General features: G+C 45.0%; 1 protein-coding gene and 1 long non-coding RNA gene across 2 annotated transcripts in view; one reads left to right on the top strand and one right to left on the bottom strand.

The window, feature by feature from the left end:
- HIVEP2 (HIVEP zinc finger 2) overlaps positions 1-20,109 on the bottom strand; it is a 134,145-nt gene extending 114,036 nt beyond the window's left edge. Inside the window, exon 1 of the mRNA XM_068675088.1 lies at positions 19,548-20,109. The gene's annotated coding sequence lies outside the window, so the exon portion shown is untranslated. The remainder of the gene's footprint in view (positions 1-19,547) is intronic.
- Positions 20,110-20,231: 122 nt separating this feature from the next.
- On the top strand, positions 20,232-22,548 carry LOC137854163 (uncharacterized). The gene is made up of 2 exons (XR_011094993.1): positions 20,232-20,857; positions 21,119-22,548. It is a non-coding gene; the product is annotated as an uncharacterized lncRNA (long non-coding RNA).
- The last annotated feature ends 4,168 nt before the right edge of the window (positions 22,549-26,716 follow it).

Genomic DNA, 26,716 nt, shown 5'->3' with positions numbered 1-26,716 from the left:
ACATCATAAAAATCATGACCTGTAGTACTGACAGCATGCAAAAGAATGCCAACAATTTCATTTGATGCCCCTACCGAATATTCATCTGCATTAAGAAAATCACACAGTTGCAGAAAGGACATCAATATTAGTCAATCAGAAAATATCACGGAGTCAAAAGGAAAGAGTATTGGGAGTCAAAACAACTAAAGAACATTTGGTGAACTCCGTATTTGTTTATAATCACGCAAATTCAGGACAGGGTCATTCTCCACCCACCAGATGCTGGTGCCCTTATGAGGCACTACTTCTACACCTGGCTCTACGCTTCTCCCACTGTAATGGTAATGCATGACTGTACAAAACCAAGTCAATTCAGTACGATAAATTAACATTCTTCTGAAGGCTGCGTTTTCTTTCAAGTTCTCACAGCAAGTGCCTTCTGAAGGATGTTGCACTGACAGTCCAAGAGAAATCCTGCATTTGTTTGGAAAATAAGGACATAATGAGAGCAACACGGCCCGCTTCCTTAAAATGCCTTTTCGACATACTTGGCCATGACCTGAGTGGCCTTCTGTGTGAGAAAATACATGTTTTCATCTATAGTTGTTCGTTTCCTGTTCTCCAGGTTCAGATTACCAGCAATGGTAATAGTTATGATGGTGCTAGTTATAAAAGCAGCTTGTAGATGTAGCTACTTCTCCTTATTACATCTCAGCTGCTGTCTGTATTCATACATAATCAACCATAGTATACATAAGTACACAGCATATGAATAAAGACCATAATTATCAGCACTTATTTTTGCATATTTGTTACTAATAACAGTAAAATCTCAAAATACAGCAGTTTATGGCCCTACCCCACAGTTTACAGCTATTTCATCGACAGATGGAAAGGAAAGAAAAATACAGAATTACTTGGTCAACATGAGAGGGAGCAGGACCCTCTGAAAAGGAATTCAAGAGCACTAAATCATTCCTTTCCCAAACTGTCATCATTCCCATTCCCTTCCTAAAGGGCTATTACTTCCATTCCTTTATTCCCTATTATTATTATTATTTAATATTTGTATCCATGCCACCAGAGCAAAAGTTTATTCCAGGCTTAACATCTCAGTATGGCTTTGAAGATGAAAACTGAGTATCAGCAGAGAAAATTATCAAGGAAAAATTATCAAAGACATGACTTAAAATCAATTTCTTTGATTCTAATGCATTCACATAACCACTTGCTTCTCCTTTTCCATAAAGTAGCTGTAAAATCTGTTGAGACAGAGGACTATTGTAGTGTGTACATACCTAATGACCCTACAGGGGCATATTTAGAAGAAGAAAGGAGATTTATGTAACAATTTATAGGGGCAATCACAGCTCATCAAGTTATTTTCTTTCACACATGAAATCGGTCGGTCCCATTTAAGAGGCTTTTCACATGTATAATTCTACACTGCTTTTCCAGAGGAAAAACAATGGGGAGGGGGGCGGAATTTGGCAGGCACGGATACAAAACCCTCCAAGGACTGCACATGGCTGAGCAAATTCGCTCTCCTGTCTGTTAAACATTCCCATCTCAAAACTTTGTTTCAAGACATGCTCTCGCAATGAATAGCTGGAACTTGCCTGTACGGCTGAGAGTACCAACACACAGTATTTAATTTCAAAACCCAGTCATATCCTATTCTGCAAAAGGCTGAATGCCATTATTTCTTTGCACATCTTGCTTTTCCCTGCCTGCAAGCATCTTGCCATGCATGATTCATGTTACATAACTCCAGCTTGTTAAAAACAACAGCTATTTTGCTAGGTAGTGCAATAGATTAATGAGGTAAATTCAGAACTTGCTTATTAGAGCCCAGACGAAAGCTGCTCCTCAAATAAAATGCCTCTGCAGCATTAAGCAAATAAATAAGCAACTGCACCAGAATCAGCTACATTCAAAGCTAATTCAATCTTGCAAATTCAGGACACTGTATTCTAGACTATTCAGCTCCTATTCTCCCACCACAATATGCAAACTCACCGGTGCGTATGCACCTTATTTTTAAAAGAGTGACACACACACACACACACACACACACACACACATTGCGTACCCCAGGCATTAGAGAATAGCAGTTGAATATTGAACCAATTAATTTCCCTCGCAAGAGCTCCGCAACGCTTTAATGTTTTGGCTGGCTTTGATGGGACAAAATCCTCTGCCCTCAGCTAGCTGCAAAATGCTGGTGTTTCTCAACAACCATTCTTACTCATCCCCCTGGTTTGGTTACAAAGTATGAGAGCTGCAGCTGGAGAGGGTTAAACAGGCTTCCTGTCGCTGCTGTGCAAGAAGCAAGCCTCCACGCTCCACCACGGCAAAGAAATCTCTTCAGGCCCCTCATGCCCAGCATTACTCAGCACTATTTGGGCCGTATTCCAGGATCCCTGCGTGCCCACCTGACAGCGTGTCCTCTATATTATGCAAGTGATGTAGTCTCCCCACGGCAAATTATCACCTGACCATCCCGGTCTTTTCAGCTGAGGTGCATCCAGTGACGTGCCCTGCGAAGCAAGCCATTGCAACGTGACTGGATTCTCTTCTCAGCCCCTTCTCCGGGGGGGGGAAAAATAAACCAACCAACTACCCCACGCCTTGCATTGGGGTGAAGGCGTGCTGACAGTGAGCCGGCTGGCAGCCCCGGCGAGGGGGAGCAGCGGCAGCAGCAGCAGCCAGGGCCCCGCGAGCACGGCTCGCTGCAGAGAGCAGACCTGAAAGTAGGTCTCAGCCCGCCGCGCCGCAGGGGAAGGGAGGGAGAGAAGGCAGCGCTTTCTCAGAGCAGGAAGACGGGGAGGCCATGAGCGTTTCCTGTTGTGCAGCTGAAACAAGCAAAGACGTCATTACATTTACACTCCCTCAGGGTGTCAGCAGATTGAGGGCCAAAGTTCAGTCATTTCCAGCGCACGGCGAGGAGGGAGGTTTTGGGGGAGAAACCAGCAGCGGCTTTATTGCTAACAGCGTTCTCTGCGCTTGCATAGCAAAACAGTTGAGCAGCGTGTTACCAGGCTCAGCTGCAAAGTATCGTATGTGACTAGAAACAATATTTGCTCAGGAGCCATGCTGCTCTAGTTTTCCTTGTTCAGCTTGTGTAAGGAACATTATTACAATATAGAGATGCACTCAGCTCTTGCTACAGCCCATACTTCTGCAAGCATCTGGAGATGAAGCCTGACATATTTGGGGATTCTGTGGAGTAAAACATGTTTTGTGTATGCATTTGGGGCAAAACTGGAGTGTAAAACTACAGGATTCACTTGTCAGAGATGGCTGACAAGCCAGCAAAGTGAACACAGATGCTTCTTTTCGATTTCCCTCCCGCCTTTCTGAAGCGAGTAAGGGCCTGACGTAAGGAAAGAGGTGGAGGCGCTGGGGTTGTGCCATGGCATGCAGGTGCTGAGCATTCAGGAACTGCTTCTCTCCAGGCTGACCATCTGACCCTAAGTGAATCGTTAGTACCCTTATCGAACAAGCGTAGGGAGAGCCTGGCTCACAGTCCTACTTACAGTCACTGCCCTAAAACCAAACACTGGAAGCACTTGTTGATGGAAACCATCACTCATGACCCAAACGAGGGCACGTGGGAGGTCACAGGATGTCCGCTGGACAGCCACTCAAAAACCACCTGGGGGAAGCACTGTGGTTACTGCAGGCCCTCCCTTCAGCAGGGTGATGGACACACCAGCAGTACGCTCTCACTCATGGCACATGCTCTAGAGCCATTTGCATTAGTCTCTGAACAACATGTCCAAACACAGTGATAGAAACAGTTATTCCCCAATGAGCACATCCCAGAAACATCTGCTGGGGGCTGGGACACCAGACTTTCCCTCTAGACCCCGAGGCAGACTGAGCAGCAGTGCTCTGGTTGATATAAACTGATATTTAAACAGCAGCCCTTACTTCAAAGTATTTTGATGAAAACAGTTAAGAGGAGTTTGGAAAGCACTTGTCCCAACCTTCACCTCATGCTACCATCACTAGCTGAAAAGGATTTTTCTGTCTTTCTGCAATAACCACCCTGTGGTCACACCAGGAACTGAAGGCAACCTTTCAGCCCTGGTAATACAGAGCATTAGTGCTGAAACCAGGGAACCACACGTCTGTATCTCAGAGTTATAGTAAATCATATCTTTTGTTGGACATATACAATGCCATTGGCCTACCTAAACTGCTCATTTTACTAGAAGAAGGTGAAAAGCAACAATTTTACAATTAAACTTTTTAACTAAAAATTTTGGAAATGTTATTAAAAACATATCATTCTACAAGGATATGAGCTGGTTTATTTTCTACCCTTTTCTTTTCAGAGTTGAGTTGTTCAAAGAGTATTTATCTTAAAGATTCATTGCCCAGATAGCATGAATAAACCTCTACTGCTTCTTGTTCTGACATTAACTTGAGGACTTAATCCTGAAATTTGGTGTGGCACTAAATCATTAGGACTCTTTTCAATACAAGAGAAGGCAAAGAAATGAGTCTTTGGTATTGGCGATCATTTGGAGTACATAATACACAATCTGAGGGAACAGAGCTGATTTTAATTTGCAAACAAACAAAAAAAAAGCATTAACTTTAGCGAGGATAATCTGAAGTATTTCAATCTCAGTAAGGAGATCAGAATTTGGCCCCTAAGTTGTGGGTGCTAGATCTGAACCTGGCCCACATCATACCCAGTCCTGGGCAAGAGATTAATGGGTGTGCAAAGCCATGCTCCCCTGAAAGGAAAAAGGGGACAAAACCTTCCAAGTACTCTGAGGATGTTTCCACTGTGCACAGCATCCTTAATGGCACATAAGAAGAGAGTCATTAGATTTTCTGATATCTGCTCGTAAAGTACTATACTCCCTCACGATAAGCTTGATCAAGTATTTATAGCCCCATATCTGAGAACAAAAAAATGCACACACAATTGGTACTTCTGACTGCAGCGAGACTATCACACATGGCCCAAGAGCAGCAGGCCACTAGACTGCGCAGCCATCCGGCACAGACACACGCTATTGCAATAGGCATTTTTGATATGTATATGAGCACCTACTGCCATACACTGTCTGCTGAAGAACAGAGAATACAGTAAGGAAGAGCAGCGCTTTGAAATACTCATCCCCATCCTGAAAGCTGATCTTCAGGTAACTACATCTTAATGCTCCATCAGGTGAGGAATGGTATTAAGCCATCTTTACCATGGTTTGCCAGGAGAAAATGCCATCTGATCTTTGCAATATGCTTTATCCAAATTTGTATCCAAATATGACCACAATATTTAAAAAGAGCTGTATCTATTGCTGGTTTTTGTTCATTTAAACTCCGAAACTTGAAGCAATTGGACAGATGCAAAGTGTGAATTGGTGTCACTGCTAAATGCCCTTAGCACACCGATGAAAGTACTTGCTTTTCCACTCCAAAATAGAAACTGTTTGTGGTGAGTGCAAATACGTATAGAAAAGACTTAGAGTTGGCTTCCTACACAGTATTTAACATCTTTACAGATTCCCACAAACTCGATTATACTTTTACCCTTTACAACCCATCCATGTAATGCTTAGAACAAAGCCACTATATTGTACCACTAGGGAATTTAAACTACTGACAAGGGTTTTATAATTCTTTCACTTCCATTTGAAAGAATGTTTGAGAGGTGCAAATGGAAAAGCCATTATCTTGAGATTTTTTGTTGAACTGTCTCATCATTAGGGGAATTCTCTCAAGCAATCCTATAAATAGATTACTCCAATGTCCTTTTATGAGGAAAACAAGGCACATAAAGATGAGAGGGTCCAAACTGTCCAACACCTGTCAGCAGGGAACCGTTTACCTTCAAAACACTTGTAGCAGATAAAAGAAGCAGGGGGCTTGTTTTTCACTGTGCTTGGTACCTGGTCTAAATGCGGCACCATGAGGGACATCCTCCTGTAGAAGGACACAACCCAGCCAGGAGGCCAGGAGTAAAGCCTGGCCTCCCAGGAGTTGCTCAAGTCTCCCCTCCTCCCACATACCTCAGCAGGTTTCCACACAGGAGGATGCACGGCCTCGCATTCAGAAGCTACTGGAAAAACAATGCATTGCAAATGGAAAAATACTGCTGTGAGCGTGTAGTAAGGCCTGGGTACAGGATGAAAACATGACCCTTGCCTTACAAATGGGACAGTCCCATACATTTAAGGTGTGTGTGCGCGTCCATAGGCATGTAAGTGTATAAATGTGTTGTGTGTACACACATGCATATACATACACTCATGTAGACATACATATATGCATTCACACATGCATACAACTGAATATATAAAGTGATTTGGCTGAATGGAGCTAAACTCCTATGACTGGAACTATCTTTTTCAAATATCACCTTATGGAGATTTACTGGGCAGAACAAATTATGTCCTGGCAGCTCAGGGGGGGAAGGCAAGCGCTCATTTTGGGGCTTACTCAAATATTTATATTTTATTTCAAATGCCTAATCGTGACAAAGCAGATCTGAAACCCATGTTTGAGAACATGCAGTTTTCAACAATAGGTAACCTAATTTCAAGAAACCAAAAGCAATTGCAAAAATATTTATTGAAATTGCTTTCATGGAAACAATGAGAAAACACTATAAAAATGTTAAAAATATTAAATCAACTTGACTGCTGCTGTATCTCATGAATTCAACAAGATCCTAGGCAACAATAATATTTAGAATAAATATTTTTCTTATGGGAATAGCATTTTCCCCTCAAATTGACCAGATGATATCAATTAAAAAAACAAAACAACAACAACACAAAGATTAGATACAGAAAGTCCATCTTCTGACTTAAAACTGAAACTGTACTCCAATGAGTACAATGCTTGGTTAAGACATGTACTTTTGCTTTCAAAGATCTTCTTTCATAGGCTATTTTCCCTTAAAGTATTTTGAGCTAATTTCAAATTGACAAAAATGCATTAACACTTCAGAAAGCAGGCACTGCTCTGCAAAATACCGCGCACACACACAGACGTAAAAATCAATATAACAAATATAAATTGGACAGCAATTCCAAATTCTGCAATTACGCTATAAGCCTCCCTTGGAAAAAAAAAAGGGGGGGGGGGGGAGGAGAGAAGGGTAGACAGTGAAATGAATAAATAAAAATGAGTGATACAAAAATACAGTAACTTTCTACGCAATACGCCATCTGTTCCACAAGAAAACCATGCTGCAGCAAGCCACAGGGGCTACAGCTATGAAAAGCCCTTGTAGAGGAGCCAAACGCTGCAATGAGCAGTTTGAGAAGCTGTGGAAAAGCATCCCACCCGGTGCAGTATGGAGGCAGCACGCACAGCTCTCGCTGGGAAGTCACCGTCCTCGTCCTGTGGGCTGAAGGCACCTGGCTGTCCCCATGTCCCCAGAGCCCAGGGCTGGTGGCACCAAGGAGCGAGCACTCAGTACTTCAGGTGGTGGGGCTTCGCTGCCTCTCTTGTACAGGAAGATCAGATTTTTCTCCAGTGCTACAGGCATAGCACACTGGATTTCCCTAACTCTGCAGACCACACCTCTGCTGATGCTGCTTCCTGCTCTTTTACTACTAAGCCTGGTGTCTTGACACAGACGTAGTTTATGGAACACAGGAGCAGGCACCCTCATATGCCTGCTCCCCCTAAGGCTCATTAAAAATAGGAGCTGCTATTGCACGCCAGGTGCTTGCATGCCGTGCTGTGCCTTACAGCAAACCACGTATGAGTCTTCCAGCCACTCGGGCAAAGCAGCAGTCAGGAGAGACCCAGATCAAAGCAGCAGAAAGGGGTGCTCTGTTTTGGTTAGGAGGGCCAATTAAGGTGTGCGTCCCTTTCCTTCCAGCTGGCAAAGTCTCAGGTACTTGGGATTATGTAGTAAGAATTTACTTCTGCCTCCTATTATTATTCATCGGGGGTGTGCTAAAAAGATCCCCTGCCTTTCCAGCCATTGGCTGCAGCAGCACACCAACTACAGGCTGCAGGGCAAGGTTGGATTTCCTCAAACCATGTTTTCGCTCCCCATCACCATGCCCGGAACAAACGATGGAATCGCAGAACCCTGGGCAATTAGGAGACCAAACCTGGATTGGAGAGAACTCAAGAGCCAACACATTATCATAGCTCTCATTAATAAAATAATAAACTGTGCAATTACAGTGGGTTGTGCACATACCTCAGGGTATGCAGTAAGGCACGAATTTAGAAATGGAATGTTTCCAACAACCAAACAACTTAAACAGGCAAGGATCCTTATCAAACAATTAGGTTACTCAAGAACTACTCCAATAACTGGCCCCTTTTGCCCAAGGTAACACATTTTAAAATCACGTCATAAGCCTTGGTTGATCTAGGTTTTTTCCCCACATTTATTTTTTATTTTCTTTGTAGCACATAAGAAAAGAAAACAGTCCACCTCCCCTCTAATCAACCAAGGGGCACAAGATTATTTTAAAATTAGCTTTAAAAATGTGAAAGTGCAAAGAAAAACCCAGAGATCAGTGATAAACAAACACAGCTGGTGCCACTGGGTTTCAGGTGTAGCACAAACTACACAGTACAGGTAGGCTATACTACAGTGCAACAGCATACTAGAACCTTGCAATCCTATTGTAAACAATGATTTCTTATGCCTTTTTTTAATGCTGAACAGTACAAGAAGCAAAAGAAAAACAACTTGGCAATAATGCCAAACTAGAAGGTATGAGACCTTATGAAAAGAGGTGGGTTTCTTTGTCAGATGAGTTAAAAAAATAAATAATATAAAGCTGAAACTACAGCTCTAAGCCACTGTCAGTTCCAACACTTGTACCTAAGACTTTACACATTTTATATTCAAATCACAATGGCAGCACCTTGGGGTAGGTAATGTATCTTTACTCTTTCTTTCCAAATTACCTTATACCATCTGGCAATGTAACAATCATTTCTGTTGAGAGCACCTTTTGTTTTTTATCTTCTCTGCCTCAAGTATCCAGAGGCTGTTTCCATGTAGACAGTTTTTCCAATATTCTCATCTAGTGTTCCTATATCCTCTGAAGAATAAACCTCGTATCATGAAGGTTTCCACTGACACGCCGACAGTCACGAGGAGTACTGCTGAAGTAGCGCAACTCCTACCTGTAACTATAAATCCTGGTCCCATGAAAATTAATAAAAACCTGCCATTCTGCACTTTTGTCAGAGTCAGGATTTGATGCAAAAGGACGCAGTCTTTATTTTATTCACAAGAGATGGGGCAGTTGACAAGGTAACACGAGATGTGCTGAGCACTGTTTGGTGCCATGTCAGCTGTGGGGCACTGGTCAGAAAACTGGGGGATGAGGGTGAGATGGTTTTGAACCTGACAAAGTGAAGGTCAAGCAACAACGGTAGTTGGCATTATCAAATGTTTTTTTAATGGTATTTTCATTCACATAATCTATTTACACAGGCAGTCTGTTCACAAATTGACTTTCTACTCCCATTGCTCCAGCCACAAAGCCCTGGCACCCCGCTAGTCCAGCCACGGAGCTGAATGATCTTACCAGCGGTGTGAGGGTTAATGAGCACCATGCACAAGTTGACTGCCGTGAACCACCACCAAAAGGGCTTCAGAAATAATCCTTTAACCTCCTGACTAGACTGAGTGAAATGGTTGTGGCCCTCAGAAACAAAAGGATATAAAAGGAATTCAAAGTGCCTCAATTTAGAAGACAAACATCTTCAGGGGCTCACAAAACACGTTCTTGGTTGATCAGTCACAGGCAGTAAGAAGAGCTGTGCCCAGTTATCGGATGAATGTTGAGCCTGGTGGCACCACCAATGCTGAACACCACTTCAGAAAGGTCACCTGGGCAGACTGCGGAGCCAGCCACCCCACAGGGAGTGCACAGTAGGGTACAGAGAATGAATATGACTGTTTACTTGTTTAACAAAACGTGGCAGTGGATAGGCATCTATATGCAAATTCGTACAATAACTGCTAATATTCACACATAAATAACCAAACTAAGCTTGCTTAAATATTTTCTTTTAAATTTAAAAAATAGCACAAGTTGAATCTAGATTAGCAGCAGGTCAAATCTTCCTCTCAGTGACAAATAAGCCAGACTTGCAACCAGAGGCTCTCATGAAGTTTCTCCTGGTATTCAGTAATGCAGAGGAGACAGAACATGACTGGAGGCAAAAGCTGTGATCACATAAGGCGATGCAGGTGTATACACATGCACTTGTACATGCACACTTAAATATTTCTTTGTGCAGCGTAGCAAAGCTCTTGAAAATAAACAGATCACACTAAAAAAAATATGTGAAAACACTAATTCAGGAGAAAAAAATGCTCTTTTTTTTTTGGCTGAGAGAAACACAGGTATAATCCCATCGTCTGAATGTGACACCACTTGAATTATGCAATGAGACTGGGAAGCATGGCTGTCTGTTTTCTAGTGCACAAGTCTGTAAATAGCCACAAAATCTATTTATTACACTCTTGGCTTGCCAGACAACCCACTTGACAGAGAAAGAGTCTGCCCAAAATTGGTTAAATTTATTCCCTTGCTTGCTAGTTAACCGTGTTGAACTATTGAGCAGGATCAGATGATACTGCAACTAAATTAAATCAACACAGCATAGAAGCAAATGTAAAGAACACCTGCAAGCAATGAGCAAGATAAGAAGGTGTACCTCAATGTATTCTGAGGGTAAATTATTGTGGAGAAGTCAAACAACGGAAATAGAGATTGCTACCACTGAATTCAGTGACTTCTATTGGATTTTAGTTACTTGTCAAGACTGAACATCCCACAATTTGACAGGGGTTTTAAAAGCCACACTACTAATATTCTTTAGGTTGAGGACTTAACATTAGAGGGAGACTTGATTTAATACAAATAACTTCTTGTAGACAATTATAATCCATTGCCAGCTACATCCAAACCTCCTTCCCCATCTTATTAAACCTCTCCTCTACGCCTCATTCAATGTACATCCAAAAATGTCTATTTAGTAACCTCCTGGGTTTTGTGTTTGTTTATTTTTTTTTCTTTAATTATTATGGCTGTGTGAGAGAGAGGAAGTAAATTAGAAGGTTTCTCTCATAGTCATTCCTTTTGTGGAAAATATGCTGCACTGAAGCTTTGGAGAGGCATGCGTAAAGGAACTGCATTGTCCCGCACGTCTTTCTCTTTCCTGCCATGCAGAGGGTGATCTGGAGAGCAAGGCAAGGAAAATCAGGGTGTATCTCCACAAGGCTACTGCACCAGTGCTACAGAAGAACAAGAAGAGATCCCAGAAAGACCACTATAAAGTATCACAGAAGGGACAGACCAAAACAAAAAGAGAAGCTCTTCTCTTTACACACTTCTTCTACAAGTGAATGCGTCTGGGTTAACTTGCCATGAAGGAAGGTTTGGGCTTATCAGCTCTGGAAACTGAAATCTGTACAACCCAAAAGCAAAACACACATTACCATGGTGCTGTATAAACATACCCCATCCTTGCTCCAGAAGAGAGGTTTTGGAGGATCTAATACATGCCTATTTCCTTGCCTATTACTTTCTTACCTCTCTACTAAGCCTGTTTATAACAGCACCACACAGAGTGTGGAATTTAGAGTGAGGATTAGATCACTAATCAATTTAATGGCATCACTGAACAGCTATACAGTAACAGTTTTCAGCTATTAGTGAGCAGATTGAAAAAAAAAAAAAAAAAAGGCAGAGAAAATCAAGGTTCTGTGTCATCCCTTTGTCTCCTGACATTTGCGGACAGAAGTCCTGGCAACAACAAACCAAACCAAAGAGAAGTGCTAAGGGAACCTTCATACCAGTAAGTACCAGTTCCAACTCACAGCCTTACTCCTTCACAAATATGTGGCTGCCTCAAACACACGCTGTTAATTACACCACATTATGTACTGGTTTTACTAATGCATGGCTGACTCTGAAGTTTTCTACCAATAATTAACATTACCCACTCTGATAAATTAGGTCAAAGATGAGTACAGATTTGTGTATTTTTTTAATTAGTAATTAAGTAAATCAGAAATTTAAAGAAATAAAAATGATGTGAACACGATGGAGCTAATATGGATCAAACATGACAGATAACTTATTAGACAAACTTTACTCCCTCTCCATCTCAACTTCATTGCCACCACACCAAACTGCAGGAGAGGTAGCAACACCGTATTTGGTACCATGCAAGCTCTAAAACAAAAACCTTCCTGTGAGTTTTTATTTCACTATCATGCTAACATTGCTAAACACCCTCTCACTAACTTCATTTCCAACTCAAGCATATTGTAAATGACTCCTGTCCTCACACTCATTACAAATTTCTTGAGTGAATTAGCAACACCTTCACAAGCTCATACCAAAATTCGGCTGTACTTCCCAATTAAATACACGTAGCCTACCCCTCATTTAAGCTTTAAGGAGACAGACTCTAGTCACTCACTTCTGGAGGAATTTTGCCATTACTGTAGGACCAAGCACAAACTAATGGAAGGGGCTACAAGTTCTGTTTGACATAATTTCACTACGAATTTTGAAAGCAATTCTATTCACATAGCTTTGCAGAGATGTTAAAGCAAAGTCGCTTTGCTCTAAGAGCCTAGTATCGTGACCTCTCCTGGTGATCAAATAGACTATCACATCACACTGCATCCCAACATCTGACGCTAGGGTCCTGAAAGCTCACAGTTACATCCTACCTTTACCAGAGCGTACAAGCTTTTCAAGAGGATTGGGATTTGACTGCAGGAATCTCCGAATGCCTGGCCAATGATACATAACTTCCTTATTAAATAACTATTTTGTCTCGACAAATGTAATAAGAGACACTGCTTCATAAAGAGCTTCCAAAACTGTCTTTCCAAACACAGTTGATTTTAAACAGGAAAAAGTCAAAAGCCAGTCTCTCTCTGTTGTGACAGAAGATGGCGAATTGGGTTCTCTCTCCTACAACGTCAGCAGAACAGTTTTAGAAATTCTGATTCCCCGGGGAACCGGCGCTCGGAGGTGTCACAGCGGATGCAGGTAGCGCTGTCAGCACGCAGACGGCAGCTACAGAGGGGCCGGCACCACTCCCTAGAGCATTTCTTCACCACCGCTGATGCGTGTATGGAGAGAAAGAAAATCACTCCCAAACGCCACATAAGCTAACAGCAGTTAGAGCAAATAATGATACATTTTCCAGGTAATTAACTATTTGAACTGTCTGTGAAAGACAAGGAACACAAAACTGCACACACCTGGAGGTAGGACCCTTGTGAAGAGACTACACTCCAGTGCCGTGCACTGAACTATGAACGTTGTTAACATGTGCCAGCAGCTCAGTCTCTGTTGAATACTGACTTTGGTCTAAACTAAATAGTTTTTGCTCTAAACTAAATACTTTTTGCTCTAAACTAAACAGTGTCATGCCTTGTTGTCAAGGACGGGTAACCCCAGTAATTATTTCATACTATTCTTTCTTGACACGCCACACGTGTTTTGTTTTAATGCAAACCACAAATACAAAATACATAAAAAAGAGAATGGGCCATTTCTCTTATTGAGCAGAAAAAACAATACTCAACAAAACTCCACTGCCTAATAAAACTAATTCTAATAATCCCAATCTGGTCCTGTTCGCTTGTTTTAAACACAAAGCTCCTTTCTGCCTGAGCACGGATACTGCTTTATGGGAAAACCGCTCATCAAATAATCTTATTTCACCAAAATTAAACATTCTGCTCTATTACATTCTCTGAGATGATATCACGTCCTACGACATGTAATTGGATATTTCTTTCAGCTTTTTTACACTGCTTAGTAGCACAGGTCCTGTACTACTGCTGACTCACAAAGCACTGGATAAGGAGCAGGCACTTGAGCCGTGGCAGCCCAGCAGCGAGCCCAGCGCGGGGACATTCCAGGAGCACCACCAGGGCTCAGGAAAGGTCTTTTAACTTTACTCACTACCTTTAAAACGTCACCTGGCTCTGTAATTTCAATTCCCTTTAGCTCCTCTAGTTTTTACTTTTCTGCTAAACTGAACTATACATGCAAATTACCTAACCGCTTTCCCCTGTATGGAATTTACGATATACCACTATTTAAAAAATAAACTTTCTGTGGCAATCAAACCTGGAGATCCTCTTGGACAACACAACACCAATTAAAGTGTGACTTGAAAAAAAATACTGTAAATCCTTTTCTACCCTTTGGCAGCTTACACAAATCAGAGATTTCAGTCAGAGTTGCAGCAACTTCTTACAACTTACTAAATTGCAATGATTTAAGATTACATACAGATATTCTCTATAATCCTTTTCCTGCAAGCTGAAATTTCTTTCACTTTCGAGTGGTATTTTTCAGACTTGGTAGCTTTATGAGGACAGCACTGTCAATTGCAAGTAAAAATGAAAAAATGAGCCAATAAAACTAACTTCTGTTACACAAACTGAGGTGCAACAAAACAAACCCACGTGTGCACAAAATGACCACAAACATTACCAACTACTTTACTACCTTAGTTACAGTTTCTACATCAGTTTTAGGAAGAATTTTCTCATTGAGACCTAGCCTAGTCTGACAGAGGCAGAACGTGCATAAACACACTCAGAAAAAATGGATATAATCACTATACAAACTAGTCATGCCAACGTAACCACATGCTGGGGGAATTTATATCAGATAATTACATCCACATTGGTACGCTGTAGAACTTGAAGAATAGTATCATGTAAGTGGTGTGTTTTCTGGAGCACAAGCCCTGAGATCTCCATCTAGGGAAAGTGGAGGAAAAAAAACACGGATAGGTTTTTGCTTACTCACACGAAGATCTGACAAAGTAAGAGGCAACATCCAATTTCATGAAACAGTAAAAGAGGCATGCCCAGGGCAGGAGGAGGAAATGCAGAAACACAAGCAATGCTGTGAGCATAAAGAGTCGTGGTCCACACTCTGCTGGCATACAGAGAGCAGAGAGCAACCGTTTTGCAGACATACAAAATGTACCTGAAAGACAAACGAAAACAGGTACCCAGAATCCACAAAGCTTCCCCACAGCAAGAGGAAACTCTTATATTTAGACCGTAGTAATGTTGGAGAGAAATTCATCACAAAATAATAAAAAAAAGGCTAAGAGACTTTTAATTTGACAGGCAAAGATACTTGTGTGTCCTCTGATTATTTCACATCAGGGATTTGGAAACAGCGCATCAGATTGCTTCTCCAACCCATACCCTCTCACCCCTTTTCCACGTCCACAGTGCTGTGAGAGAGATTCCTAGGGACGAATCTTACTGAGGGCAACCCACTACAAATGAGTCATTAGTTCAAGTCAACTGTTTAATTTACGAACAAAAATTCGTTATACTAAGACCAGAAGTATGCAGTGCCTCTCATTTGCCAATTTCAGGTTAAAAAAATGCAAAGATTGATTGCTTCCACAGATTAACTTATCCTTTCAAATCACTGATGATTTCTTATGGTCTGAGTAGTGGCTCGCCAATTGGTTATGATGGAAAAACTTCCAATACTTCTACTTGCAATGGATTTCGGCTCTCGGGCTGTCAGACAGGCACTTTTAAAAGTCCTAATTTCACTTGAGAAAGAAAAATACAGCCTCACTGAATTGCTTTTTAATATTTCCTGCCATAATATAACAGTTGTTGCAAAGTCTTATAAAAACCATGTAAGCTCTACAAAGAGAAACAAAGCTGTAGAAAGCTGCTATTTCCTAATAAAATGTCACAGACAGCTTGAAACTGTCATTCTTATGTGATAATTCTGTGCTACTTTAATTGAATGCAGCATCCAAAGTTACTGATTGAAAAACACACCAGTGAGAAACGCTATTCTCTATTTTCTGTCTAGCTTACAGTTTCTTTACTTCTTCAGGAACTGCTAGACAGTTCCTTCTACTCAAAAAAAAAAATAATATTTAAAAAAAATCACTAAAAACCCAAGTAATTTTAAAAATAGTTATTTTAATCCATAACACCACTTCAGAGATGCCGCTTCAGAAATCTGTTAAGAAAAAATAACCTGCCTCTCCAAAGATTTTTAAAGCAGTTTCCTCATAACTTATCAAACTTTTCAAGTAGCAAAGGTATGCAGAGGCTGCATACAACACTTCTGTGGAGATCCCCAAGAGTACTAGTAATTAACTCTTGCTGAAGACTTGAACCCACCAGACCTGCTGATGATTTTGCAGTCCTCCTGCGGGGAAGACCAATGGTTTATAACCCAGCACTCTCAGGTTCGCATATCTCTTCCCCATGATTGAGGTAAGGCAGATGAAAGGTTCTCCCCTCCTCACCCTGTTAAGGCCACTGATGTAAGAACCAGCATTTGCTGGACCTGACTTGCACCAGGAGCTAGGACAGCTGGAGAACACTGGTGGTGCTCAGCTCTGAGGATTTCACCTGGAATCCTCCCAGGTGGAACCAAGCGCGGGTGCCGTGGCAGTGGTGTTCGCTGAGCTCCACCTGCAGAGCTATCAATACAGCCAACCACAGCGTGTTACAAAACCACACCGTACTGAAATTTGAAAGATAGCTTGCCTCATTTCATAACATGCTACAAGCCACATAACTGATCTTCCCACCTACAGTATCACTCTTAAATAGGAAGCATTTCTCCCTGGATGGGTAAGTATCGCAGCATTTAACCAAACCAAGCACTTCTGCCGGACACGCAGCTCCTCTGCTCCTGTTACCTCACCCGGTATGCTTAAACGTCAAATGCAGTAACAGTAACTGCCCTGCTGATGACTTGAAAGCAACAAGGAGACGTGCAAAATGGCACTCGTTACTTTCATTTTTGTTTAAATCCAACTCGCTTTAATTCTTTTGAAAAGAAGCACCTCGACGAACGAACAAACCAGAAAGTTTGGCAAAACACTCAACAATAAATTTCACGCTTTAAAATCTTCCAGCTTGGTCACAAACACGCGGACTAGCGCCCTAAGTTTATTCGCACAACTGAGCCCAGCCGAGGGTATGAGAAACGGTTAAAAGCCAAAAAAGAATGGCCTTGCAGGGTGCCACCACATAAACTAAACACGATATACTGCCAAACGCTCAAGCAGACACATGTACCATTATTCAGCAAGGACCACATGAATGCATATGGCTCTCTGTTTTGTCTTCATAGTAACAAGAAGGTTTGTAAACAGATCTCACATATGAGGCAATCTAGTCACTTGAGAATCTAAAAATCTGTCTCTCCAAAGAGGCGTTCTGCGCTGTTGCCACACCACCGGACTTGGATACACAATTAAAAGTCCTCTGCGTTTGTGCCTCAGGACAAGTGCTGCTCACTTTTGTTCTTAGCACAGCAGCGATGCTGTGGCACGCCACCACAGCCGGGGTGTATACCTGCTTTGCCCAGTAGCCACTGGAAAATAACAGCAACGCTGCATCCTATAAAACCTGAAGAATTTGGGTTGTTCCATCAATAAAAGCAATGATGCCCTGGCTTTGTACCATACCGTGGCTGTCTTTGCACTGCTGAAAACCTTAAATTTATTTACCGAAGATGGTAGTAACTTTGAAAAGCTTCAATGGAAAAAAAAAAAAAAAAAAAGCCTCCCAGCCTAATCTGCAATGCTGCCTTTTTTTTTTCTGTAAAACGAGAAATGCAAGAATAAAAAAAAATCCCGCAGAAAGTTTCGGGTAATCCATATCTAAACTTTCAGAAGTATCTGCTGCCTGGAAGGATAAGGAAAGATTTAACATCTAGCTGTAAATAAATATAATCTCCTGGTTACCGTGCACCTAACCAAACACATCCGCACGCTGCAAGCCGACCAGGCAAAGGCGCTCCTATCTCTAAAACCAGCTGCACTTTCGGAGCACGCCTGCCTATCATTTTCACTATCAAAACACGGGATTCCGCACCGTGTCCTCACGGCCCCGAGGATCCAACTCCTCCGGCAGCCAGCGGTAAGCTACAAGGAGAGGATTTCAAAGCCGGGCCCACCGCGTTTGCTCCTCGTCGGTGCGGCGGCTCCCCGGGCGCAGCAATTACCGTAACGAGCCGGTGTCCCCGCGCTCGGGCGATGACCGGAGCCCCCTTGCGCCGGGAGCTGCAGCAGCACGGCCCGCCCGGGCTCTGCCTCCGCCGCCCTCCTGCACCGCTCCTGCTCCTCCCCGAGCGATCCCCGGGCAAGATGCAGCGCGGGTTTAAGTAAATTAATAAATAAATAAATAAGAGCGACACCCTTGGCTAAGCAGGCATGTGTTTTCCGTATTTAATAGCGTACAAAAAAAAACAGGAGTCGGGTTTTACGCCGAAGTTTACTTCACTGCGGAATGAGAGAAGGGAAATGAGCGAGCTGAACGCTCCTCCCGAAATTCAGGAATATTTCGGTGAGCTTAATGCAAAAGGGTACTTCGGAGTTGCTGGAATAAAAGATCTTGAACGTCTGAGGAGAAGCTGAATTCCTGCAATTACCATATTAAGGAAACAAAACACCTCGCGGCAGCGTTTGACCAGCGCGCTGCCAAGTAACGCGAAAACCGGCGAGCCCTTTTTTCCGGGAATTCCTCCCGGAGCGCTTTTATCGCGGCCCCGGGGCTCGCCCCGGCCGCCTGCCCGCGGCGACAAGGCGAGGGGAGGGAGGCGCCGGGACCCCGCCGGGGGCAGCCCCCGCGGCCGGGACGCCGCCGCCCGTCCCCCGGCCATCCGCCGCGGGCTCCCCCGGCGCAGCAGCGGGCGGCGCCTGCCCGCCAGCCCCGGCCGGGCTTCCCCGCCCCTCCCCTGCCCTCCCCTCCCCTCTGCTCTGCTCTCCTCGCCGCCCGCCCCGGCTCTGCTCGGCTGGGCTCTGCTGGGCTCTGCGCGGCCCGGCGCTGCCTCCCGGGGCTGCCGCTTACATAACGGCGGCGGGCCGCGCGCCTTACATAAGGGGCCGTGCCCCCGGCAGACCCCGCGCTGCCACCACCGCCACCGCCACCACCAGCAGCAGCAGCACCACCGGCGGCGGCCGAGCCGAGCCCCTGGCGAACCCCCTTCCTGCGGCGCTCACACGTCATGGAACATTCCCGGAACGGGCCCGCGGCCCACCCACTTCAGGGAACAGCGGCCGCACACACTCACATGCACACTCACACACACACACACACACACACACTCACACACAGCCCGGCGCCGGGTGTCCCCCGCTGCGCCCCCCTCCCCTGCCCGTTCCGGCCGCCGCGCCGGGTGGCCCCGGGCACCCCCCCCCCCCTCCTCCTTTATCCCCCCACCTCCCCGGGGGCCGCGGGCAGAGCGCGGCCGGGGCGCCCCCCGCGCCCCCCCCCCTTCCCGTCCCCGCAGCGGCAGGGGGTTGCGCAAGGCAGCCCCGCTCCCCAGCGGCGTGCGCTCGCAGGCTGGGTATTCCCCGCGTTCCCCGGCGCCGTGTCACCCGCACAGGCCCGGCCCCGGCACCCGCGGGCCCCTCCGGCTGGATCACCCCGGGGACACCGCCGGGTCGGCGACCACCTCCCCACCCCGCCGCCTGTCAAGCGCACCCCCCACCCCCCCTCTCCCACCGCAGCCCCGGTGCCCCCCGGCCCCGCGGGGCGGCTGTCAGCCGCTCACCTGGGAAGTGGCGGAGGAGGAGGAGGAGGAGGGAGCGGAGCCCTCCCGGTGCCCTTGCTGCTGCTGTTTCTGCTGCTGCTGCTGCTGCTGGCGGCGGTGCTGGTGCTCCCGCCGGGCGCTCCGCGTGCCCGGAGCTCGGCGGCCCGGCGGCGTGTCTTTATATAAGGCCAGGCAGAGATATTCCAGCGGCCAAGGGGCGTCTGTCTCGCGTATTGATCTTAAGGGAGCTCATCGCTGCCCCTCCGCCGGGAACGCACCAGCATCACCGCGGCACTGACGGGGGCGAGGCGGAGGCCGGGGCCGGGAAGGAGGAGAGGAGAGGAGAGGAAAGGAGAGGAGGGGAGAGGAGCGGAGCGGGGAGGCGAGGCAGGGCTGGCAGCTCGCAGCGCGGCCGGGCTATTCCTGGCGCCGCTTCCCACGGCACAAGTTACGGGGCGGCGAGCGCCGAGCCAGCGCCGGGAGCGCGCCGCCCGTGACGTCACCGGGTCCCCCAGCGCGGCGGCGGCGGCGGCAGCGGCGTGTGAGGGAGGGAGGGGAGGGAGGGAAGGGAGGGGAGGGGAGGGGCGCGCCCGGCCGCGGGGTGATGGGCGCTGCCCGCGCGGCTGTGCGAGGGAGCGGAGCGGAGCGGGGGGAGGCGGGGCGGAGGGGCGGGGGCACGGCCGCGGCCTCGCCCCGCCGGGGGAGATCTCCGCTGCCCCCGGCCCCTCCCCGCGCAGGGAACTCCCCGGGGAGCCGGCCCCATGCGGGCAGCGCGGAGCCTCCCCGCGCGGCCGCCCGCCTCCCCTTCCCCTCACGCCCCCCCCTCCCCACAGCCGTTACACGGCCGTTATTCCAACGGCCGCCCCCTCCCCACACACACACACACGCAGCCCCCCGGGGCCGGTTAACGGCCGGCGGGGCTCGCGCCCACGGGGCCGCCCGCAGCCAATCAGCGGCCGCGACGTCGCGCGGGGAGGGGCGGGGCCGCGCCGGGTCGGGCCGGGGCCGCGCTCCCGCCGCAGCCGGGGGCAGAGCGGCCGTGAGGGGAATCCCCGCGGCGGGGCGGGGCGGGGCGGGGCGGGGCCGCGCCTCAGCCTGGCGGGGCACCGCGGCCGGGCCGGTAATAACGGCGGGTAATCCCATTGTTTTTACCCACTTCTGTATTTCAGAGTCACTGAGCAGGCTGAATGTGAAAAGCTCCAATGCTGACCAGAGACTCAGCCGGGTGACCCCTCGTGCGCTTCTGATCCGAGATAAATGAGCCCTGCGAGAGCTGCAAGATCCCCTCTGGCCATGTTTGTTACAAGGTTCTGAAAGACCCTTACTTTTAGGTATGTGGGGAACACACTTTGCCTTGCTAACAAGCAGGCCACCCTAGCACTTCGTTACCGGTTAAAGGAGATGTAGGAGCTCCTACTGCTCCCAGCCGTGTGTCCACCCCACCCTTCCCGCTGCCCCACTTTTTCTAGGAACAGCTGAAGTAAGAGCCTGCCAAAGGCACAGCGTGATTTAGCAACTTTTGCGTTATATATAACCTGAATAATTAAGTGACTTTATTTTCTAAAAAGCTTACCTATTTGTATTCCCATTAGACCTGAGAGCCCTTCGTTCAGCACTCTTCTCAAATAGGCGACTCTCCGTCTTCTGTCATCTTCCAGTTCAAAGAAAGCTCAGGTGCTGTTGTGTATAGAGAATTTCCCATACAGACTGGGGAGAGACAGAGGGGCTCACCACCCTGGTGGTGTGCAGTGACACCTGGAAAATGGGGGAAAGGGAGGACATCTTGCCTCCTCAAAGTGGCAGAGGACACTTAGAGTAAGAAAAATTACATTGAATTGTAGCCGCCTAGAATTTGGCTGCATTAACCCATCTCCTTTATTCTTCTGGCACCTGCCCTGGGAGCCTTCCCAACCACACTGGTCGCCCTCTTGGTTTTACATCTCAGGAGGCTTCCCACAGGCTGGTGCCCCGAGCACCCTGCAGTAACCTTCGCTCACAACTGATTCAGAGGGAAGTGTGCCACCTACTGAAGGACCTCGGCCACTTTCTATATGCCTTGGACGTGCTTTAGTTTCTTTCCTCAACTTTCCAGGTCTTCACACCAGGGTTTTTAATCAGGAATTAGTTATTAGGAGTTAGGCTTATGAAAGTTAGTAAACTCAGCAATTGGAAGGTCATGAAGGTGAACGTGAGGAAATGCGATCCAGGCTAGTTCCATCTAATCCATGCGTAAGCACTGTAACTTGAGATCAAAATAAATCCTCTGTCTGAAAGCAACTGTGTTACCCCTACACTGCCACTGTTGCCAAAAGTCAGATGAATATCAAGAATTGAGGCTATAACTTCAAGAAAGCTTAGATTTTAGGGGTAATCAGTACAGCCAATGGATGTGTTGGTTACACTGACATCATGGTATTTGCTGTTTAAGTAGCAGCAAGGTGTTGTTTTTTTTTAGCAAATGAGTGAACAACTTCCTTCACTGTCAGACAGCAGTTCCCTTTGATAGCACACTCTCTTGAGTTAATCATTCGGTTGAACAAGCTCAAAAGAAACTTCAGAGAGTCGTTGCCATAACTTGTTTGACACACCTACACGGTGTCCTTTGGTTACCCATGTCTCATGTTATGAAGTTCTTCCTACAGGGGAATGCATCACTTTTGGAGTATAACTGAAATATCAACAAAGTTGAAACATTGGCCAGCATTGCTTCCACTAGAAATCCATGTTGTAATAGCAGATGATAAATAAATATTTTAACAAGATAATGGCTTTTACTAAAATCCGTGGGACTAGTGACTGAAAAACTGGTTATGAGAGCCTTTCATATCAGAGTCTGATTTAAATTCTTCTCGCGTACATTATAGTAGATGATCAAAATAACTACAATTCTGATTCACTGAAACTAACATATAATATGTGTCTTTGAAGCTTATCACACTTCTGTATTGGGCGTATTTATTCCTGAGAAATCTTGTTCTGTTTCCACTGGAAAGCAAAAATGAAATAAGATGTTTTAAAGTAAGTATCTTAATGTATTCACAGTCTGAAATGTGTATTATAACAGTTTGAAGTGTTTCTACTGGCTTTGTCACGTGCAGTTTTAACTGACATTTCATGAGGTACATTAAAACCTCTGTAGTGCCTGAAACTGTGCTGCTCAAGGTTTCACATATGTGGGAGATACAAGGAAAATAAAATTCATTGTCAGCAACCACAAACCAAGGTAGAAATCCAACTCTAAATATGCTGTAAGATTCATGGTATCTCTACTATCAGCGATCAAAAAAAGGGTCTAGGAGCCACTGTGGGCAGTTCTGCAAGAACATCAGCACGGTGTTCAGCAGTGGCAGAACTTGGCAGAAGACAAACAGTTGTTAGGACAGTTACTAGTTCATACAGCTCTGTATGAATCCAGCATGGCACATAACGAGTGCAGTATCTACAAGAAAACTCTAGGATGGAGTTAGAGCAGAGTGACAAGGTCAACCTAGGGCAGCTTCCAAATGGGACTAAACAAACCAGAAAAAATGTCTTCAGACGGGAAAGGAGATGCCGGATGCAGTGCAGCAGGTATGTGGCACCTAAGCCCACCTCTAGTTCTCCAGCACTGTCTCGGCTCCCAAGGCGTCTCTAAGGCACAGGGAGGTTTTTTGTGGATTACAGGGGGTGGACATCCTTTTGGTAGCACCTATTACATTAGTCATGAGAAGAGCATGAGCTGGAGCTGAATACTCACTAACACTCTCAAAGCCCAAAAGCTAGCAGGGTGTCCTGCCTCTCTCCAAGTACCCAGTCGCAGATTTAGAACAAGTGAAAAGAGGCACAGCACACCATGGAAGTGCAAACCATGGGCAGAAGAAATCCCTGGGCTGCCCAAGTATGAACATCTTCATAAAGCAGTGTGCCCCATTAGCTGTGAGATAACCCGTTATCAGTGGTTAGAACAACACCAGATGCTCAGGGGATCTGTACCCCTTGCTGTCTGGCAGAAGAAGCTGTATCACAGGAAAGATGCAGGAGACAAAAAGTGGGACTTCCTTCCTTCAGCACTGTAACTGGACACTCTTTGTGGACAATAAATTACACAGAGCTTCCATCTGGTTGCAACAGTGGCAGCCCTTTTCTTCCTACTGATTTCTGAATTATTATTATTTTCAGTCACCATTAGCATCTCTTTCTGTAGACATACTTTTCGGCTTTTTCATAATTTTCAGTTTCAAAGCTTATATGCAGAAGCATTCAAAGAAAATGTTGGCTCATCCTTGAACTGTTTTTCTCTTTCATGGTGAAAGAGAAATTGCAAAGCATATTTTATATTTTCTGCTTTAAAAACACAAACATATTAAAAGATCTCCAGCAAGATATCGATTTGTCATGATGCAATCAATCCTAATAGTGAAAAGATCAACATAAATTCTATTTCTAAACACCACAAGTATTCAATGTGAAATACCAGAACAGGAAACTTTGTATTAAATTTGTATATTTTGAACTTGTAATATTTTCTCAGACAGTATCACTCCAATTAGGCGGTCAGCATGTGTTTTGCATTTTAGAATCCATATAGAACTCATCAGTAATAAAGAGATATGGAAGGGATATGAGTCATTAGTCATATTCAGGAAACATGTTTCTGGAAAAAAAATTAATACATGACCAGTTGCCAGCAAGTAGCAATCTGCTACATATACGAATAAAGTATGTTATAAAGCTACATATTTTAATGATAGTCTTTAAATGTTAAAATTGTTGTAAACTGTAATGGAAACAACATTTCTCTAATGGAATATTTAATCTCACTTATGACCCCCTAAAGACTGCATAACGATTCTTACATCAATGGGAGCTGGGTAGAATTGCACAGTTGGTGTAGTACAGTAAAGTCTGAAGTTAAGCCGCTGCATAAAGGTAATCTTATTGCTAAGTGCAGGAACAAACCCAGTGATTTTGGTGATGCTCTCTTGGGCTTAAGGTTAAACAAATGTTTAAGTGTTCTAGACTTCACAGCCCTGCGCCCTCCATCCTTTCTCATATGGGAACACTTCTTACACACCTCTACAAGTACAATTTAGCCCAAATCAGTACACTTAATGAAGTGTTTCCCTTCTTCAGAGACTGCCAGTATGTGTGTACATGGTTTTGCTACTTTTTGAGGATCACTGGCTTTTCCATGTGGGTTGGCACTGCTAAATTCAAAAAGGTTGCATTCCATGTTGATGAGTTAAAATTATAATTGTGGTCTCAGTATAATTGCAAAGAATTACTGGAGGTGGGAGAAGAAAAAAAGGAGTCACTTTGTCTTTGGGGTCAATAAGGACATTGATAGGCTGTTAAAAAATAAAAAGATATGTTTACCCTAAAGCTAAAAATTGTCATTGCCCATGTAGTAACAATATTTTGCTATGGAACAGCTGGGGAAAGTCAGCTGGGGAAAGCCATTTGGTGGATAACAACACACAGAAACAGAAATTCACTCTTGGCCCAACAGCATCACCACAAATGTTCCTGTCTCAAGGTCCCTGGAATGTAGAGATTACTAAAAGAGCAAATTAAAAGTTCTGTGACATCTTTGTTTGAACTGTAATTACACTCATTTTTTAACATTCCATAAACGTTTAATACTACAGAGAAATTAGCAGCAGCTATCCCTGTGTGCTGTGAGCAATCAGCAGGGAAGCCTCATTCATGCACATATAATAACTTAAAGGCCACCTTTTTGTCTTATATTCTCTGTCCTAGGTAGGTACAAAGGTCTGTTAAACAGTTTAGGTGAAGTGCTTTTCTTCCAAAATATCAAAAATTCATTTTTGATTTGTCAGAAAATAAATAAATAAAGCAATTAATTAATTAATGGCTAAAGAGTTTATGACTGTAGACAAAAGATGTTCCTGAAGTATAAATTAACTTGGATTTTGGTTAAAAAATATATATGTTCTCTCTCTCTATATATATATATTCCAGCATAATATATATATATATATATTCCAGCAGATAAGACAGATATAGCAAGAAAGTGAAGGCATTCTGGGGAGAAAAAAAAAATAAATTCATTGCTAGTCCTCTTCAGTGCTAGTCCTCCAGTATCATCCCAACAAGACTTCAGAAACCGTATAGGCATTACCCATTTAGTTGAGTATAGCAAGTTATTGTCTGCATACACTGCATCATTCAAGCTACCACAACTGAAGAACATTCGTGGACCAAGTGTAACAAAGACCTTAGTCCTGAGAAAACAGGAGATTTCAAGTCTGGCTTCAGTGAAGTGCTGTCGGTGCAATCAAGAACAAAACCTTCTTCTGATACTGAAATAGTTCAGCCTACAAATCAGGTAGCTGTGACCTACACTTGTCTATATCTATAGCTTGGGACCTCTAATTGCACTGTCTCGCACTGCCTGGCTCCCCTACAGCGCAGGATTTAAAAGCTTTTTATTTCCCCAATCTGCCTCCTCAAGGCCACCTGGGAACTGCTGAACGCAGACAGGACTGCAAGCAGAGGGCTAGCACCGTGCCCTAGTCCTGCTCTGCATGGCCAGACAGCTTGTCCGAGAGAATAGATCAGTGGGCAGCCGGAAAGTAAAGGGATAGCTGGCAATATCCAAGGAGGGAAATGAAGCACATATTGGCAGGGAGTGAAAAAATAAAATTATGCTGGATGGGAAGAGAAGTACTGAGAAGGAAGTCATCTCAATTCAGGAAGCTCTTAATAATGTATTTTAAGTTAAAGCACAGGATTCATTACTTTCATACCAATATTATGTGTGACTCCAGCTAGGCATATATTTGAGCAACTTGCTGAGCTGGGGCTCTGCAGCAGTTTCACAAGCTGCTTGGGGTGGGGCAAGTCCACGGTGCCACTGAGAGGTGATGTTCCTCTTCCCACTGCCCCTCACCCTATTGTTCCACCACCTCTCCTCTGCTGGCATTAGTACCTGGGCAAGCTGGGCTACCAGCACCACCAGCTCACTCATGCAGCTGGTGCCAGCACTGGTGATGGAGGCTGGAAAGTGCAAGCAGGAGAGATAAGGGTAAATCATTATTATTTTTTTTCCCATTAAAATGCCAGCAACATATCCAGCAGCAGGGGCAGGACATGACCTTCAGGCACTTGTTAAACTGAGCTCTGCGTGTCCTCATCCGCTCCTCTTTTCCTTTAGCAATGCTAAACAGAGATTTCAAGCTTATCTTGGA

The sequence above is a fragment of the Anas acuta genome, chromosome 3, assembly GCF_963932015.1.
Source record: "Anas acuta chromosome 3, bAnaAcu1.1, whole genome shotgun sequence".
Taxonomy (NCBI): domain Eukaryota; kingdom Metazoa; phylum Chordata; class Aves; order Anseriformes; family Anatidae; genus Anas; species Anas acuta.
The sequence above is the reverse complement of the archived record's forward strand: the minus strand, read 5'-3'. Positions and strand labels throughout refer to the sequence as shown.